Below are 17325 nucleotides of genomic sequence, written 5' to 3' on the forward strand. Positions count from 1 at the left end.
TTATGCAAAATCCGCCAACACAAGGATCACAGATTTCTTACGCCTTCCACTAAAGGTTAGTTGAATTTCCTTGGAAATCTCTCCACATCTTGCTCTCTCAATTTTACTCTTGTTTGTCACCATCTCATGCTTACCCCGCAACAATACCACTGTTACGTGCTAAGCAAGGGACTTAATGTTGATGATGGTTTTTAGCTTAGGGTTAAAATCGTAAAACCTTACATCTGATGTGACGTCACTCTGCAAGGAAGCAGTGCCGCGAGTACTAACCTCTCCACCGACATATTTATTGAGCCTCTCAATATTTTTTTATCCATAACACTCTGTAAATTTCGGCACCTCGCCAATACAAGACCCACTGAGTACTTTCCTGTGCTATGTTCCCCAGCAGAACCCTTAAATCGGTATGGCATGACGGATTTATGTTCACTTGCAGCGGAGTAGCATGAACCTCCAAGTACCAAAGTTAAGGCCATCGTACAAAATTCTCAGACGGAAAGAACACTGCATTCTGTAGATAAGGATTTTTATGCGGCAGCATACAAAATTCAGCCAATTATTGTGATAACTCACAAAGAACTAATAAACCCGAATAATTTGCAAAATTAGGATTTCGCGCCCCACGCAGTATACTAGACCCCGTTGGTCGAAACTATGCTTAGCCAAACTAGGAAACCAAATCCTCCACAGCGCACTAAAAGTGTGTCCGCGCCCTAGCATGCCGACCCTCTTTCCATCGACCAATCAGGTCGCTTTAGACTCGCCACGCGCACTAGAAGAGTGGTCGCGCCCTAGCTTGCCGCCCCCTACTTTCATTGACCAATTAGGTTGCTCCAAACCTACCGCAGCCTCAAAAGAGGTCGCCATACTAAGTCGGCTTCCCAAAAGCGCCAACTTCCCAAAACGCGCCAACATGCCGCACGCACATGCCAGACGTGCATGCCACATGCGCATGCTGAACGCGCATGCCACACGCGCATGCTGCACGTGCATATCAGACACGCACGCCAGACGCGCCACTGCCAATTAAATATAGCCATGATCGTCGACTACCTTTCCTCCTGAGAAACAATCTCAGCCATCCAAGTTCGCCACCAAACTAACATGGATTATGGCAACTTTTGAGCGACCATGACGCCAAACCCTAAACTAGCACGTCGCTATGCCACGGCTACTGGCACGCCACCATGCCACAGCTACTAGCACGTCGCTATGCCACGTCTACTGGCATGCCACCATGCCACAACTACTAGCACGTTGCGATGCCACGGCTACTGGCATGCCACCATGCCAAAGCTACTAGCACGTCTCTATGCCACGGCTACCTGCACGCCACCATGCCACAGCTACTAGCACGTCGCTATGCCATAACTACTGACATGCCACCGTGCCACAGCTACCAGCACGTCGCTATGCCACGGCTACTGGCATGCCACCATGCCACAGCTACCAGCACGTCGCTATGCCACGGCTACTGGCATGCCACCATGCCACAACTACTAGCACGTCGCTATGCCACGACTACTGGCATGCCACCATGCCACACCAACTAGCACGTCGCTATGCCATGGCCACTGGCATGCCACCATGCCACACATAGCAACCTGCTACACGTTTTCCACGAAAACACTCGAGACATCAAAACATGTCACAAACTGGGGGATACTCATCAGGGTATTGGTCTGGCGGTTTACAGCGTTCGGCGTGCAATGCGCCCGTTACAAGAAAGTGTCATGAAGTAACGGTGTAACCAATTCATTTCCTTCATCATGGAAGCATAATGACTGACGGTTACACGAATTCACTTCCCTCATCATGGAAGCATAACGCCTTACAGTTACACGTTAATCTTTTCTTCCAACACTCTAACGTTTCCACTTCCTACGAGACCAGGGTACGTTTTTTTACGACTTGTATAAATAGGTCTCACCTATTTCCACCAAACAACAAGTTTTGGTCAGGAGAACAACACCACATCCAGAAATCACCTGGTAGCTTTCCATTCCTCTCACCTGTTCAATTTTCTGATGCAAGTCACCAAAAACGCCCACACTTCCAGAATTAACTATTCTGGTCTCAACACTTTCTTCGCTTCCCTCCCTAAGACCAACCCTTCTCCTTCACTTTGTGACCGAAGCAAGCCTGGAACGACCATTTCTTGGTTTAGGCCAGGATTGTATAGATTGATCTCTCGAATCAAAAGTACTCCTGTGTAGTACATTGTTTTGGGTTTAGATTCGTTTCTCACCCACACACACGATTACCAAAATCGGCAGAAACAGTTTTCACCCACAAACAAAAGTATAACGCTTATCTTTTGAACTTCGTATATAAGACATCGACATAATCGTATGAATGCTATTGTGATTATGTATATGGGTATGGGTAAAGATTTCTTCCTAGGAAACAATGTTTACATTCGTTTAAAGGAAGTACATTGATAAACTTGTTTTGTGAATCGAAAGGGAAATCGCTAGGCTTATTGGTATTGTTATTCATTGCATATCTTAGGATTACCAATATGTGTGATTAGTACAACCGATCATAATTTATTATGTATCTTGGTAAAACTATTCACAGTGCCTAACTTATGTATTGGTATGACTTTTATTAGTGCAACTGATCCTAAGTAATCACCTAAGATGGTATGATCGATATTTGTAATTGGTGTGACCGATCCTAGTAATTGGTGCGACCGAAAACAAAATAGTGTGTAATCTATCCTTGTAATTGGTGTAACTGGTCCTGGTAATTGGTGTAACCGATCCTGGTAACTGGTGTGACCGATCACAAGTAATACCATGAGTATATGGTAACTGGTCCTGGTAATTGATGTAACCGATCCTGGTAACTGATGTAACCGGTCCCAGTAACCATATGGAGATAGAACCGATCCTTGTGTTTGGTAGAACCGTAAACCCATAATTAGTGATTTGATTATTGGTATTTGATCAATCACATATAGTTCTTGGAATCAGATGAACCAATTCTAAACTCGTTTGGAAGTGTGGTAAATCAGTTTCAAGATTGTAAATATGAAAAAGGATTTACAAAAATAAAGATGTCGACATACTTTGAACATGTGCAATTCTTATCTTTTATTCTTCAAAGATATTCCTTAATAACTAAAGGAGAATCCCTGACCGAAATAAATTGAGAATCTTTTAATTAAGTTTTTTAGTTTTATATGCTTTTAATTACCAGCAACTAAATGCATATCTCTGGAAAATAAAAATTGGTAATGAGCATTTACTAATTGGAGATTTTCTAGTGAGATTTCAGTAAATATTTGGACAAAGCATTTCTATGAATTATGAAAACCGATTTGGGCATTCAATGCATATCTTGAGAATATTCGGTTTTGGAAATTCCTTGGTGTCCAAACTGAAAAAGCGGGGGTCTAACAACACCACCCAATATTTCGCTTAACAATCTGTATGGACAAACTCCAATATACTTTTTATGAGAATCAACTAGACAGTCAGACTCAATCAATAAAAATATATATCAAAGAGTTTATATCTCAATCTCTCGATTTGATCTTTACTCAAGCAAATAGAAATGTGCGAGTCTTTATCAAAGAGAGATAACTTGGACTATACCAAAGACCAATATCCAAGGATCAATCAACTACAATCAACAACCAAAAGTTGGATTAGAGAAGTTCATGATCTTAACGCACAACCTGTATTATTTCAATTATATAAAATATAATGCGGAAAAGAAATAACACATGCACCAGAAATTTTGTTAACGAGGAAACGGCAAATGCAGAAAAACCCCGGGACCCAGTCCAGATTGAATACACACTGTATTAAGCCGCTACAGACACTATCCTACTACAAACTAACTTCGGACTGGACTATAGTTGTACCCCAATCAGTCTCACACCGATCCAAGGTACAGTTGTACTCCTACGCCTCTGATCCCAGCAGGATACTACACACTTGATTCCCTTAGATGATCTCACCCACAACCAAGAGTTGCTGCAACCCAAAATCACAGACTTGATAATAAACACATCTGTCTCACACAGAAAAGTCTATCAAAGGATAAATCTGTCTCCCACAGATAAACCCTAGGTTTTGTTCCGTCTTAAGATATAAAATCAAGGTGAACAAGAACCAATTGATAATCCGGTGTTATATTCCCGAAGAACAGTCTAGATTAATCAATCACCTCTCTACAATCCTTCCTGACTACACAGGCGGTTTGTCGAGGAATATACAAACAGTGAGACGAAGATGTTTGTGACTTCTTTATCTTGCCTATCGGAGAACTCTCACGATCTCAATCCAATCAACCGATTGTACTCGTACGATAGAAGATGCAAGATCAGATCACACAACTACGATAAAAGTAGTATCAGTCTGGCTTCACAATCCCAATGAAGTCTTTAAGTCGTTAACCTGATTTTAGAGAAGAAAATCAAAGGTTAATGGAGATCGACTCTAGCGGGAGCACTAGTAGCACACAGACGTGTGGGGATTAGTTTTGCACAATGCTAGATGTCTCCTTTATATAGCCTTCAAATCAGGGTTTTTCCTTAGGTACAAAGCAATCCTTATTCACCGTCAGATGAAAACCTGATTTAGATTCAAGCTAATATTTCTCAACCGTTAGATCAAAAACTTAGCTTGTCACACACACTTGGGTAAACGTTTACTGGGTTTGTGAAAACCATGCCCAAACGTGTATGTAGTTGCAGGAAATCCTACACTACACCCCTCACAAGATTTCATTAACATTCAACTCATTTTTAGATTAACAATCTTAATTTTATTGATGAATCTTTAAATAATCTTACAAGAAAAGATAAAGGAAACAAGAATAATCTCTTCTCTAAATTTTCTCTCTCCTATTTACTTGCTTCTCACTCAAAAAATCTCTCTCTCTTTCCTTTACAACCGAACGGCTATTTATAGGGAATTACATAGTGGGTGACAACTAATCTGTCCTTTATTTTCGGATATGACTTGCGACATTCTCTCAACCTTACAAATGTTGATCTCGCAAATTCCCTAATTTTCGCAGGACCATCACATTTTTCTCATGATTTAGCTGACGTCGTTTATTATGTTATTTCTGAAGTTGTTCTGCGACACTGTCATGTTGTGTTGTTAATAATTTCGCTAATGCATTAATGATGCGAAATTCTGATCCTACATCTTGCCTCTTCTCATATATTCTCTGCGAAGTAGAGAACGATGTGAAAAATTCCGCAGTTGTCCATCTCTTCATATTCTGCATTTATCACACGTATCTTTTCTTCCATCTATTTCTTGACACGTCTTCTGTAACCGCTGCTTTTCAACCTCTCACGTCTTTTCGCATTAATGGTGTTTATTTCTTCGAGTAAAAAAACTTTCTATATATTCTTCTTACTCTCCCTTTTCTTTTTTACTCTCTTTTTCTCTTCTCTGCAACTCTATTTTCTTCCGTAAGTTCCTCTGTGTAATTTTCTTCTTCCTCTTCAATCTTCTTACTTCATCCATTCCCATACTCTATATTCAGATATGCCTCCAATGGTCAAAAATGAGAAAACTTAAAGGATGTTCAAAAAGATCTTGCTGAGAAAGGTTTCACACTTTCTACCATTCCTGGTGAAAGTGCCAAGTCAATTCTTTCTATCAAACTTTTCTCTGATCAACATTGTGATGATCAATCAATCATAGTTTCGCTGGGTCAAATTCTCGCAGGTCTCCCCATTCCTCTTTATGACCCAGATATTCCTCTGTTCTATGAATTCTCGCTCACTCGGGATTTTCGCGAGCTATCTTCCAATTGAGTGGGGATTGCATCCGTCTGATGCTGGAGTTCGCTAACCGTGGTGCTGGTAAAGGATCTCTTTATCCAAAGAACTTAGGGATCCTAAATTCGCAGACTTGGAGATAATCGCTGAAAAAACACAGTAGCGAATTTCTTTGAAATTATGAATTGAATCTCCATGAAGAAAGAGAATACTCGCTGGGGTATTCGCTTGAAAAGGAAAGATAATATTGATGAAGATAAAATGCTCATGCATGACATTGATTGGCCTCTGGTAAAACACAACCCTCGCCAATCCAAAGATGATAAATGGTGCGTTTTTCCCTTGATGCTGAAAGGACCTTACATTGCTGGGTCAAATGTTCTTCCTGAGAATCTCGCTACTTATCAACCTTGGGTATTCTCTTGGCCCGAGAAGAAGAAAGAGGTATGTTTCTTCCAGTTTCGCCCTTTACATTTCTTTATTTCTTTATTCTTTTGTTCGCTGATTCTTGCGACATTCTACAGATCCAGAAACTGAAAGATAGCTACCAGGACTGGGAAGGCTAATACCTTGTTAGCTCTTCGCTCATACACAGATGAGGTAAGAAATATTCTCTTATGATTTTAAACAATATATTGTTGCCTCTATTTCTTATTTCTATCTGTGTGTGAAGGTTATCGCTGAAATAGAAGAGCCTGCCAATGTTGCGAAGACTGGTGATAAAGGCAAAGGTGCTCTTCGCAGGGAAAAACCAACTGCTCCTCCTTCAAAGAAGAGAAAATCCGTTCTTCCTCTCCTTCAAATATCCTTCTCATGAAAATCCGAGAGTGATGAGGATGATGAGGATAATGATGACCTGCTGCAAATGAAGATTCTCCATCTGAATCTTCTATGGCTAAGCTCTCTGGCATCTTTTCTGATTCTTGGCAAGGAATGGGAGATAGTCAACTCGCTAATACCTGCAAAGCTCTCGCCACGATTTGCGATGTTCCTTTATTGGATGGTGATAGTTCTCTTCGTGGAGTTTCTAGATCGGTGACTCCCAACTTCCTGCATTCTCTTAATAGTCTGGTATGCTTTCGTCTTTTTACTTCTTCATTATTGTAACTCAAAATCTCTTTCTATTTTAATATTTTTATTTTCTCGCAGGCTGGAAAAGCTTCTTTCGCTGTTGCCTCAGATCTGGAGAGGAGACGCGAAATTCTTGAAAAGAAGAATCTTCAATTTCGTACAAAGAATGAGGAATGGAAATGAAGCTAAGGTCTTCGTGAGAAGAACGAACAATTAGAAGCTGAAGTCAAATCTTCGCGAGAAGAACAAACAACTGAAATTGATTCTTCTTCGACAAGAATAAAATCTCTAGTCTTCAGCAAGCTAATAATCAACTCTATGGTATGTTACTTTTCTCCTTTCCCTTCATTCATTCATCCTGTTGTTTTATCTTATTTGATTGATCCTTTTTGCAGACATTTATGGTCTTTCTGATGAAGCTACCATTCTTCGTTCATTTCCTAATGCCTTGGATAATGACACCCTTCTTGAGCATCTTAATAAATCTTTAAATAGTTTCTCTAATGATAAAATTTCATCTCTTTCTCTGAATGAACTTAGATCCAAATTTCGCCTCTTAGAGATTGACCATAGATCTAGTTTAGGCTTAGCCAACCAATTTAAGCGTTTTTCTTAATTCTAAAGAGAAATCAATGAGCTAAGAACCAAATTAGCGGTCTCATAGATGATAATCGATCAAGGTGCTGAGACTTTGGCGAAATTCCAAGAATCTTCTTGAAGTTCAACTTGAACGGATGAAGCTAACCGCAAAATGTGTGCTTAACGAGAGAGAAAACCAAATTCGTTCTCGTCTCCTTATAAATAATGAGGATGAATTCGCTTGGGCTGCGAAAATCTTAGACGATGCCAGAAAAGATTTAGGTGTAAATGTTAGTCTCCAAGTTGAGCATACAGCCTTGATTAGAGATATGATTTCTGACAGAGAAGGTTATTAACTGTTCTTCTTCACTAATCTTTGTTTCTTATGAATTTTCATCAAGTTATTAATTGATTGCCTTTTGCTCGCAGGTTCTGAAAGTAGATATCGCGAAAGAATTGAGGAACTTGAAGCTGAAAAAGGAACTCGCAAAGAATCTTTCTTCTCGCAACGACAAATATTCTAGATTAAAGAATCAAATCAAGATCACTGTTGCGAACTTTAAGAACGACGCTCTGCATTTTCGCAATCAAACTATTCAAATGGTTTGTGATGACCATAGTATTCCTCATCTGATTATCCTTGTCTCTTGGAGGAGATCCCAAAGAACATTCCTAGTCTGACATCTCTGATAGCGAAGCTGATGATGAAGAATCTGATGGTGATGAAGGTTCTGATGGAGATAAAGGTTCTGATGCAGACGAAGAAGAGAACAAGTCTGATGAAGATGATGAAGGATCAACTAAGAAGTAGTCTTTGTTTCTTTCTTTGATCTTCTGTAATACTTGTACATTTATTCCTTCTTTTTGTATATTTGCGAATTCTTTTGGTTCCCCATATTCCTTAATATATGAGTTTCTTTCATTTCGACCTGCATTCATTAAAACAATTCTTCCTTGCAATACGGTTAATCAACATAATCATTAATTTTTTTTGAATTTTTGCGTAAATCTATCATGTGGAGACAAATAACATTTTCTAATTTCATTCATTCCCATACTTGCCTCTGTTATTTGTATCCAAATGAGAGATTTTGCAGATTTTCTTATTTTGTGCCTCAACTTCGCAGTTTATGTATAATTTCGCAATCATATGCGAAGTGAATTTTGATTCTTTTCAAAATTCATTTTGTGGTCTTATTTTCCTTCCTAGTTAAAGGTCTTATTATGCCACCTCTTGTCATTGCGACAAAATCGCAGGACGTCCTTGCATTTCATGCAAAAACCCATTGATCTTGCCTTAACTTTTTCTTTTGTATTATTGCCTCTTCAGGAATGTTGCGACAATATGACAGGCCTAAATATTCTTGCGAAAATAAAGCCCCATGACATTGCCGTCTTGCGACGAAATCGCAGGACGTCTTCGCACTTTCATGCGAAAACCCATTGATCTCGTCTTATCTTTTTCTTTTGTATTATTGCCTCTTCAGGATTGTCGCACAAATATGACAAGCCTTAATACCCTTGCGAGTAAAAAGCCTCATGACATTTGCGTCTTAAGACACTTATCAGCTCCCTAATGGAGGGTGCCGCCCTTATCTTCCCCCTGGTTGCCCCTTCAAGGAGGCGTACCTCTACCATACAAGGTTGGCTCCTCTCATCCGGTCTTAACAACAACCAGTTGTTTTCGCATCCTCTTATCCCTTTTACCTATAGGGCTCATGGTTTCGAGACTGCACCCTAAGTGGGATTTTCTTCGGGTCGAGCGCAGTGTATGCCAAGACTTGTCAAGAACGACAAGGTACGCTCCAGACGCCCCTGGCACTCTTGACTCAACCGTGTACCTCGGCGCCTTGGTCAGATTATGTACTCCTTGGGAGAGTCCTTATTACCTTAGTCGCCCAACTTAAGTCATATGCTTAAGTTGAGAATCTAAAGTGCCTCTCCCGGATGGGCTTTATTGACCCCAAATCTCCATGACTCAGGTTCCGGGGGAGGTGTAGCCTTTCCCTGAGCCATGCAACAGGTAGCCCCTTATATGACGTACTTTAGGTCTTACATTTGCCTCTTGCGAAATTGTATTCGCGAACTAGGGTGTACGCCATAAAGGTTCTCCCCTTTATCTTTTGTCATTGTTCTCTGATTGTCTTTTGTAGAATTCATTATCTCTGCGAGATTCTCGCACATCATCACATCGTATTTGCACTTCTCAATCTCTTTTTTATCATTCAGTAAAATGTACTTTTGAGAATTTTATTTGTTGCGAGAGTGTCGCAACAAATCAATCATTCATACACTTATTATTTTTATTACCTTTTCCATTCTCTGCTTCTTTGTTATTTTCTGCTATTGCTTCCTTGGTAGTGGTATGTTCACCATTTCTTATTCTGAGCTAGCATTAGTTTCGCAACATTTCTTCTTCTTTTTGTTAGATTGCATCCACCATCAATTTCTCACTTATTTGTGTCTCTTTGATTTTGCGTCGCCAATTTTCCTTCTTGTTTTCTCTTCCTTCGCAGGATTCTACCTCAGTTTCGTAACATTCTTTCCTTCAAACCAATCTCCTTTTATGATTCCCACACTGCTGGGGTGAGGGAATTTGATGCACTGGTAGAAAGTCGAAGCTACACCTAGAATACCATGTAGCCAAGGTCGACCAAGTAATGCATTGTAGGGTGACTCTACGTCAACAACACAGAACAGAATTTCATAAGATAATCCCTTTAATGGAATTCGCATAGTAACCTCCCTTTAGGCTTGTTGGCAGTACCATTAAACCCATATATCTTATATGTAGATGGTATAAGATCATCATCTCTTCCTCCCATAGTTTTATAAGTATGATAGAATAAAATGTTCACAGAGCTTCCGGTATCGATCAGAATTCTATTAATTTCCCATGAGTCTTCAGCTTCATCATCTTCATCTTCTTTCGGTTTTGGATTAATTTCTGATTTTACCACTAATGGATTGTCATGTACTTCTCCACCTTCAGGGACTTCTTCTGCGGTAAAAGAAATAGTCTGTTTCTGCCATTCCTCTAGCGGCGAGTTTTTGGCAATATTCATAATTTCTCTTCCATCATTGTCTCTTGCGAACACTCTACTCAAAACATTGTCATGAAAAATCTTCAATTGTCTTGTATGAATGTACAATAGAGTGACATAATAGATTCTTTGCTTTTGCACCAACTTCTACGAAGAATGTTTCCTTTTCTTTTACCGTGTTTACTCTGTGATGCTCTAGTGGTGGTGGCGGCAATGGTTGAGATTGTGGATGACCTACCAGAAAGTGGTTTAGCTTTCCTTGATCTATCATTCTCAGAATAATTCTCTTTACATTTCTGCAATCATTTGTAGTATGTCCATGAAAATGATGATAAGAACAGAACTCATGACTTCTGCGGCTTTGAGGTGGTTCCGTTCCCATATTCCATGGTGTTGGTATATTCTATATCAAAATTGTAGCTTCCCATATTTTCTCCACACTTGCATTCAGAGGTGGCATTTTGATTTCTTCCCATACTACCCTGTGACCTCCTTGTCCTATATTATAATTTTGTTTTTGACCTCCATAAGTTTCTTACGGCTGATCATGTAAAGCCCGTCCTAATTTCAAGGATATTTTTGTCATTTTACTAGTAAGGGTAAAATAGTCTTTTACCCTAAAAATGATACTTTGGTAATTCAGTGCTTTATATGTTAATTGATGGGAACCAGCTTCTGTTCTTACCTAGTTAAATTACAAAAATAGTGGGCAGACATAAAACAAAAACGAAATAAAAATAAAGATATGACACTTTGTTATCACTATTTAATTTAATATTATTGTGATCACCTCATTTTGAATTAGTGTCTTAGTATACTGTTGACTTATTAGTCAAGGGTGCTATGATAGGACTAGGGATCAAGTGTTACGAGCCTATTTATTTGATTAGGCCTTTTTATGACACGTGAATATTCTAAGTGGGGTTTGGCTAAACATTTGTGGAAGGTTCCACTGGTAGGATAACTATTAAGGTGAAATGGGTTTTGGAAACTTCTTTAGTGGTTCGTTTGTCATCTGATCATCTTGTCACATTTCATTTTCTGATTGGTTACTGTTCTTTTATTTCATTGCGTGTCGAGTAGCTATTGGATTGTTGGCTTTTGTTAACAAATTATGATTGAAGTGAAAACGGAATTTGCCATAATAACTCGGTCAGGGATTCCTTTAGCTCTAACCTTCGCACGTGGAGTGTTTGGAAGGATTAAGGTTTTCTAGAATATTATATATAAGACCTAAATGTTAGCAGTGAGGGTTTATGTTCTTGGTATACCTAGGGAGACGAAAACATAGAAAAAAAAAGAAAAAAAAACTGAATAGGTCACCATCAGAGAACTTAAGTTGGATTGTTACGGCGGTGAGTGAGTCTCTGTAAAAAAAAGTCTTATTGTCACATAATCATAAATCATAAGAGGCAGAGGAGAAACTTTGGTTTACCGTGGAAGTTGGGTATTTGGCGTCGGTGCGGCACATCTATTATTTTTTTCTTCCTTAGGATTATTTGCTAGCATTCGAGGTAAGTGCAACACGATCAAAAATATTTTTCTATTTAAGTTATTTTAATTTAATTTATGTTTGCAAGTTTTTATGAATATATGGATGATAATGAATGTTGTGAGCATGATTACGAATGTTGGGCTGCGGTCCATAAATTATGATTCTTAAAAACATATTTGCTGGGATACGAGATATTCTTGGGAACGGTTTTGTTTCCCTAAACCCACGTGGGGCTCCCTGTGACGAGCGTATTGATTGATTTGATTGATTTTATGGATGTGGTGTTTCCATATGTTTGTGATGATGTTAATCATGTTAGTTGTTTTTAAAAGGAATTGAAAAATATGGCATAAAACGTTTTGTTGCTTCTTTTCCTACTGGGTGTCACAACTCACGTCGTTTCATGACAAAAAATTCCATATTTTATGGCACCACAAGGAGCTAATGGCGGAAAAGGGTAGAGATCGGTTCTGGTGCAATTATTAGTAGTTTACATAAGATTTATGATTGAAAATTGTATTAAAATATCATCAAACTCTTTTAGATGATTTAATGAGTATTTAATTGATTATTAATACTTTAGAGATTATTAGGTTAATGTATAACCAATGAAACAATGTTTTTTTAAGAAAATGTTATTGTTTAGACAATGAAAATTTCCGAGTCATGCTAGTTTGACTGTTAATGATAATTACTTTATAATATATCTTTACTTCATTCTCTTTTTTACCTATGAAAAACTCACCCAAGATATGTTGGTAAAAATTTCAGAATTTTCTGAGTTCCAGAATTATTTTTAAAATAATTGTTTCTAACTGTAAGAAATTCATACGTTTTCTGACAGATTCAATTATATTGATGTTTTCCTGTTTAAAACCAATTCTATGGCATGTTTTTGGCTTTGGTGTCTTCTGTTAACTTGAATATAGTTCGTTTTCCTTTTCAAAATGGTAAACTAAGCCTGATTTATAGTTATGAGCGATTTTATGAGATTTTTGTAAAATGGGCTATCACTGGTTTTCTTTTCTGCGGTTCTGGTCAACTACGCGTTTGACTGTGGTCAAAAGGTCTTTAAGATAAACTAAAAATTATAGAAAATTTATGAATGAAGATATACTCAGTTAGGATTCAGAATGTATAATCATAATAATTTTTGGTTTTGAATTGGGTTCTGTAAAATTCATGGAGTGAACTGATGGTTGTTTCTGTTTTATAATTCTTCTTTAAACATGAGACTCTTTTGGATTAAATCTGGAACATTTAACGGTGGAATTAATTTTTTTGGTAAACTATAGTTATTTAGGGTTCATGTGGATTACAACTCACGTCAAGTTAACGGTTAGATGTTCCTAAAAGAATTTTTATGTATCCGCTGCCACAGAATTTCTAAATTGAACATAAATAAAGATTAGACAAAGAATTAGTCGTTTGGATTTGGGACAAGTATTGAAGTCTAGGATTGATATTAAAAGTAGCATTTCGTATTTTTGGGTTTGGATTTGGGTCGTAATCCAGACCCGAAATTTTGGGTGTTACAGTTTGGTATCAGAGCTAGTCTGATCCTTTGGGTAGGCTAGTTTCTGAATAAGTTAATGCGTGTATGTGCTTGTATGTTAATTGCTTGTAACAATTGTTGATTGTGTTTTGCTAGAATGCGTAATAGGTTGTAATTCTTTTGCATAGAGAAATTTTCTCTATGATACTTATGTTTTAATGTCCTTCATTCAGGACATGTCTCGTCGTACTAATGGTTCAACCGGCCCACAAGATGAGGGTTTGGGTGATGTTGTTCGTGCTTTGAATGTTGTTTCTCAAGCGATGCAACAACAAGTGAATCTTAATCAGAATGCACCTCCTCACCCTCCTCTACCTAATCAGCATGCTTTGTTAGTTAGAAGGTTTATTGAACAAAAGCCTGATTCCTTCAAGGGTAGTCCTGATCCACTAGTTGCTGAAGATTGGATAGATAAGATTGAGAAAATATTCACTCTATTAGACGTGAATGATGAGGATAAGTTGAATCTTGCTGTTTATAAGCTTGAGGGTGAAGCCACTCGCTGGTGGGAGTTGACTCGTCGTTCTAGGAATGACGGTCTGGTTACCTGGGTGGAATTTCGACTCGCCTTCCTAAATAAGTAATTTACACAAACTGCACGAAACCAACGCATGATCGAGTTTATGCAGTTGACCCAGAGAAATATGACTGTAGCGCAGTATCAATCCAAGTTTGAAGAACTTTCCCGTTTTGCTACTCACCTGGTTGAAAATGATGAGCTGAAGGCTTTTAAGTTTCAGGAGGGACTTAGGCCTTGAATTAAGAGTAGGTTGTCTGTTCTGAAGATTACCTCTTATAATGAGATAGTGGAAAGAGCAATGATTGCTGAGAGAGACATTGAGGAGGCCTCTGGAATCCTAGAACGTCATACTGGTGATAAGAACAAGAACAAAAGTAACAATCATCCATACCAGAAGAAAGGAAATGGACCGAATATGGAGCTTCCTGCACCTACGTGTTATCACTGCAAGCAACCTGGACATTTTAAGAGGAACTATCCTATACTTATTTCTCAAAGGAACCAACAACCTTCTGTACCTCAGAACCAGCGTCAAGGTTATCAACAGAATCGTCCTCAGAACAATCCACCACAGTACCAAGCTCGACAGCCCCCTCAGCAACCTAAGGCGTTCAATATTTCTCATGTTGGACAAGATCCGGATAACTCAGTTGTTGAAGGTACATTCTTAGTTTACAATTCTTAGGCTAAGATATTGTTTGATACTGGTGTTACTCATTCATTTATTTCTTTTTCGTTTGTTTTGTCTTTGGGTTTGAAAACTGAATTGCTTGATGGGATTCTTGGCGTAGCTAGTGATGTAGGAGGTAGTGCATGTGTTGATCGCGTGGCACGAAAGTGTGTAGTACGTATAGTTAGGAATGAGTTTTTGATTGACCTTTTTGTGATGAATATGTCTAGCTATGACATAATCCTGGGTATGGATTGGCTATCTGCTCATCGTGCCATTTTTGATTGTTTTCAAAAACATGTGACTTTTCATTCGGGTGAAGGTTCAGTCGTTCACTTTACCGGAACTCGTAGTTTTGCGGCGCCCCTTATCTTTTCGGAAAGACATTTCCGACAGACACATTTTAGAGGTTTCCTCTATCACTTAGGAATGTTTGAAGACGAGCCACAAGATTCTGTTTCTACTATGGGTATCTCTGCGGTGGAAGATTTTGAGGATGTTTTTCCTGAGGAATTACCAGGTTTGCCCCCCAGAAGAGAAATTGACTTCACTATTGAAGTTCAACCTGGTACTTCGCCAATTTCGATGGCTCCTTATCGAATGGCACCAACGGAGTTGAAAGAACTGGACAAGCAACTACTCGAGTTGGAAGCTAAGGCTTTTATTCGAGGTAGTACATCACCTTGGGGGCACCAGTCCTTTTTGTGAAGAAGAAGGATAACTCATTAAGATTATGCATCGATTATAGAAAACTCAACGAAGTTACAGTGAAAAATAAGTATCCTTTACCTAGGATCGAGGATTTGTTTGATCAGTTGAAGGATTCCCAGTTTTTCTCGAAGATTGAAATACGATAAGCTTATCATCAACTTCGAATCAAGGAAGAGGATATTCCAAAAACCGCTTTTCGAACTCGATTTGGACACTTCGAGTTTGTGGTGATGCCATTTGGACTCACAAATGCTCCAGCAACATTCATGGATCTTATGCATCGAATTTTCCAACCGTACTTAGATAAATTTGTAGTGGTATTTGTAGATGACATTCTTATCTATTCATGGTCACGAGAAGAGCACGAGGAACACCTGAGATTAGCATTGCAGTTGTTGAGATCTCATCAATTGTATGCTAAGTTGAGTAAATGTGACTTCTGGCTTTTGGAAGTTCAGTTTTTGGGTCAGGTGGTCTGTAGAGAAGGAATCAAAGTGGACCCAGCTAAGGTTGAAGCAGTTACCAAATGGGAAAGGCCAAAGAACGTGTTTGAGGTTCGTAGTTTTCTGGGATTAGCGGGTTACTATAGACGATTCATTCAAGATTTCTCAAGGCTTGGTTCACCATTGACGAGATTGACTCGAAAGGATTCCAAGTTCGAGTGGAATAATGATTGTGAGAAGGCTTTCTCTATTCTCAAGGAGAAATTAACTACTGCACCAGTTTTGACAACACCAGTAAGTGGAATTGGTTATGTAATCTTTTCTGATGCATCATTGAAGGGTTTAGGATGTGTTCTTATGAAAGAAGGAAAAGTGGTAGCTTATGCCTCAAAACAATTAAAGACACATGAGTTGAATTACGCAACTCATGACCTCGAGTTGGCAGCTATTGTGTTCGCTCTGAAGTTGTGGAGACATTATCTGTATGGTGAGAAGATATACATATTTTGTGACCATAAGAGCTTGCAATATATTTTCACCCAACGAGATTTGAACCTGAGACAGAGGCGTTGGGTGGAGTTTCTTAAGGATTATACGTATACTTTCCATTACCATCCAGGAAAGGAAAATGTTATAGCAGATGCTCTTAGCCGAAAATCGAGGTCCAGTGTAGCAAGTATGACTCTTCATACTTGGGATTTGTGCAGACTTATGGAGGAATGTGACTTGGGCCCTGACGAGATGATTTACAATACTGTAATTGTTCCAGAGTTACAACAACGGATTGTAGAAGCTCAACAGACTGATAGAGAGATGATTTCGATTCATGCTCAGATAGCGAAAGGTCAAACACCAGAGGGTTGGACTCAATCTATTGGTGGACTTCGCTTTATGGGGAAACTTTTTGTGCCAGTGAAATTAAGGATGGAGGTACTAGAACAGGCTCACAATTCTAAGTTTACCGTTCATCCGGGAAGATCGAAGATGTACCATGACATGAAAAGACAATATTGGTGGAAAGGGATGAAGAAAGATGTTTCCTTGTATGTGTCGAGATGTCTCACTTGCCAACAAGTGAAGATTGATCATCAGAAACCTGGAGGGTTACTTCAACCATTGCCCATCTCATAATGGAAATGGGAACACATTACTATGGATTTTGTCATGGGATTACCCAGAACTGCACATGGCAAGGATACTATATGGGTCATCGTTGATAGACTTACCAAGTCGGCGCACTTCTTAGCAATCAAGAAGACTGACACGTTAGCCACGTTAAGTCAGATGTATATTCACGAGATAATAAGGTTGCACGGTACGCCGGTGTCAATTGTATCTGACAGAGATCCTCGTTTTACCTCTCAATTCTGGCAGAGTCTACAGAAGGCGTTAGGTACACGTGTTTCGCTTAGTACTGCCTTTCATCCCCAGTCCGACGGGCAGTCTGAAAGGGTAATCCAGATTGTGGAGGATATGCTACGAGCT

At 39.0% G+C, this 17325-nt stretch overlaps 1 pseudogene; it reads left to right on the top strand.

Moving 5' to 3' along the window:
- The window catches only part of LOC113352597, a 31175-nt pseudogene extending 14204 nt beyond the window's left edge, over positions 1-16971 (top strand).
- The last annotated feature ends 354 nt before the right edge of the window (positions 16972-17325 follow it).

The sequence above is a fragment of the Papaver somniferum genome, chromosome 1 (assembly GCF_003573695.1).
Source record: "Papaver somniferum cultivar HN1 chromosome 1, ASM357369v1, whole genome shotgun sequence".
NCBI classification, from domain to species: Eukaryota; Viridiplantae; Streptophyta; class Magnoliopsida; order Ranunculales; family Papaveraceae; genus Papaver; species Papaver somniferum.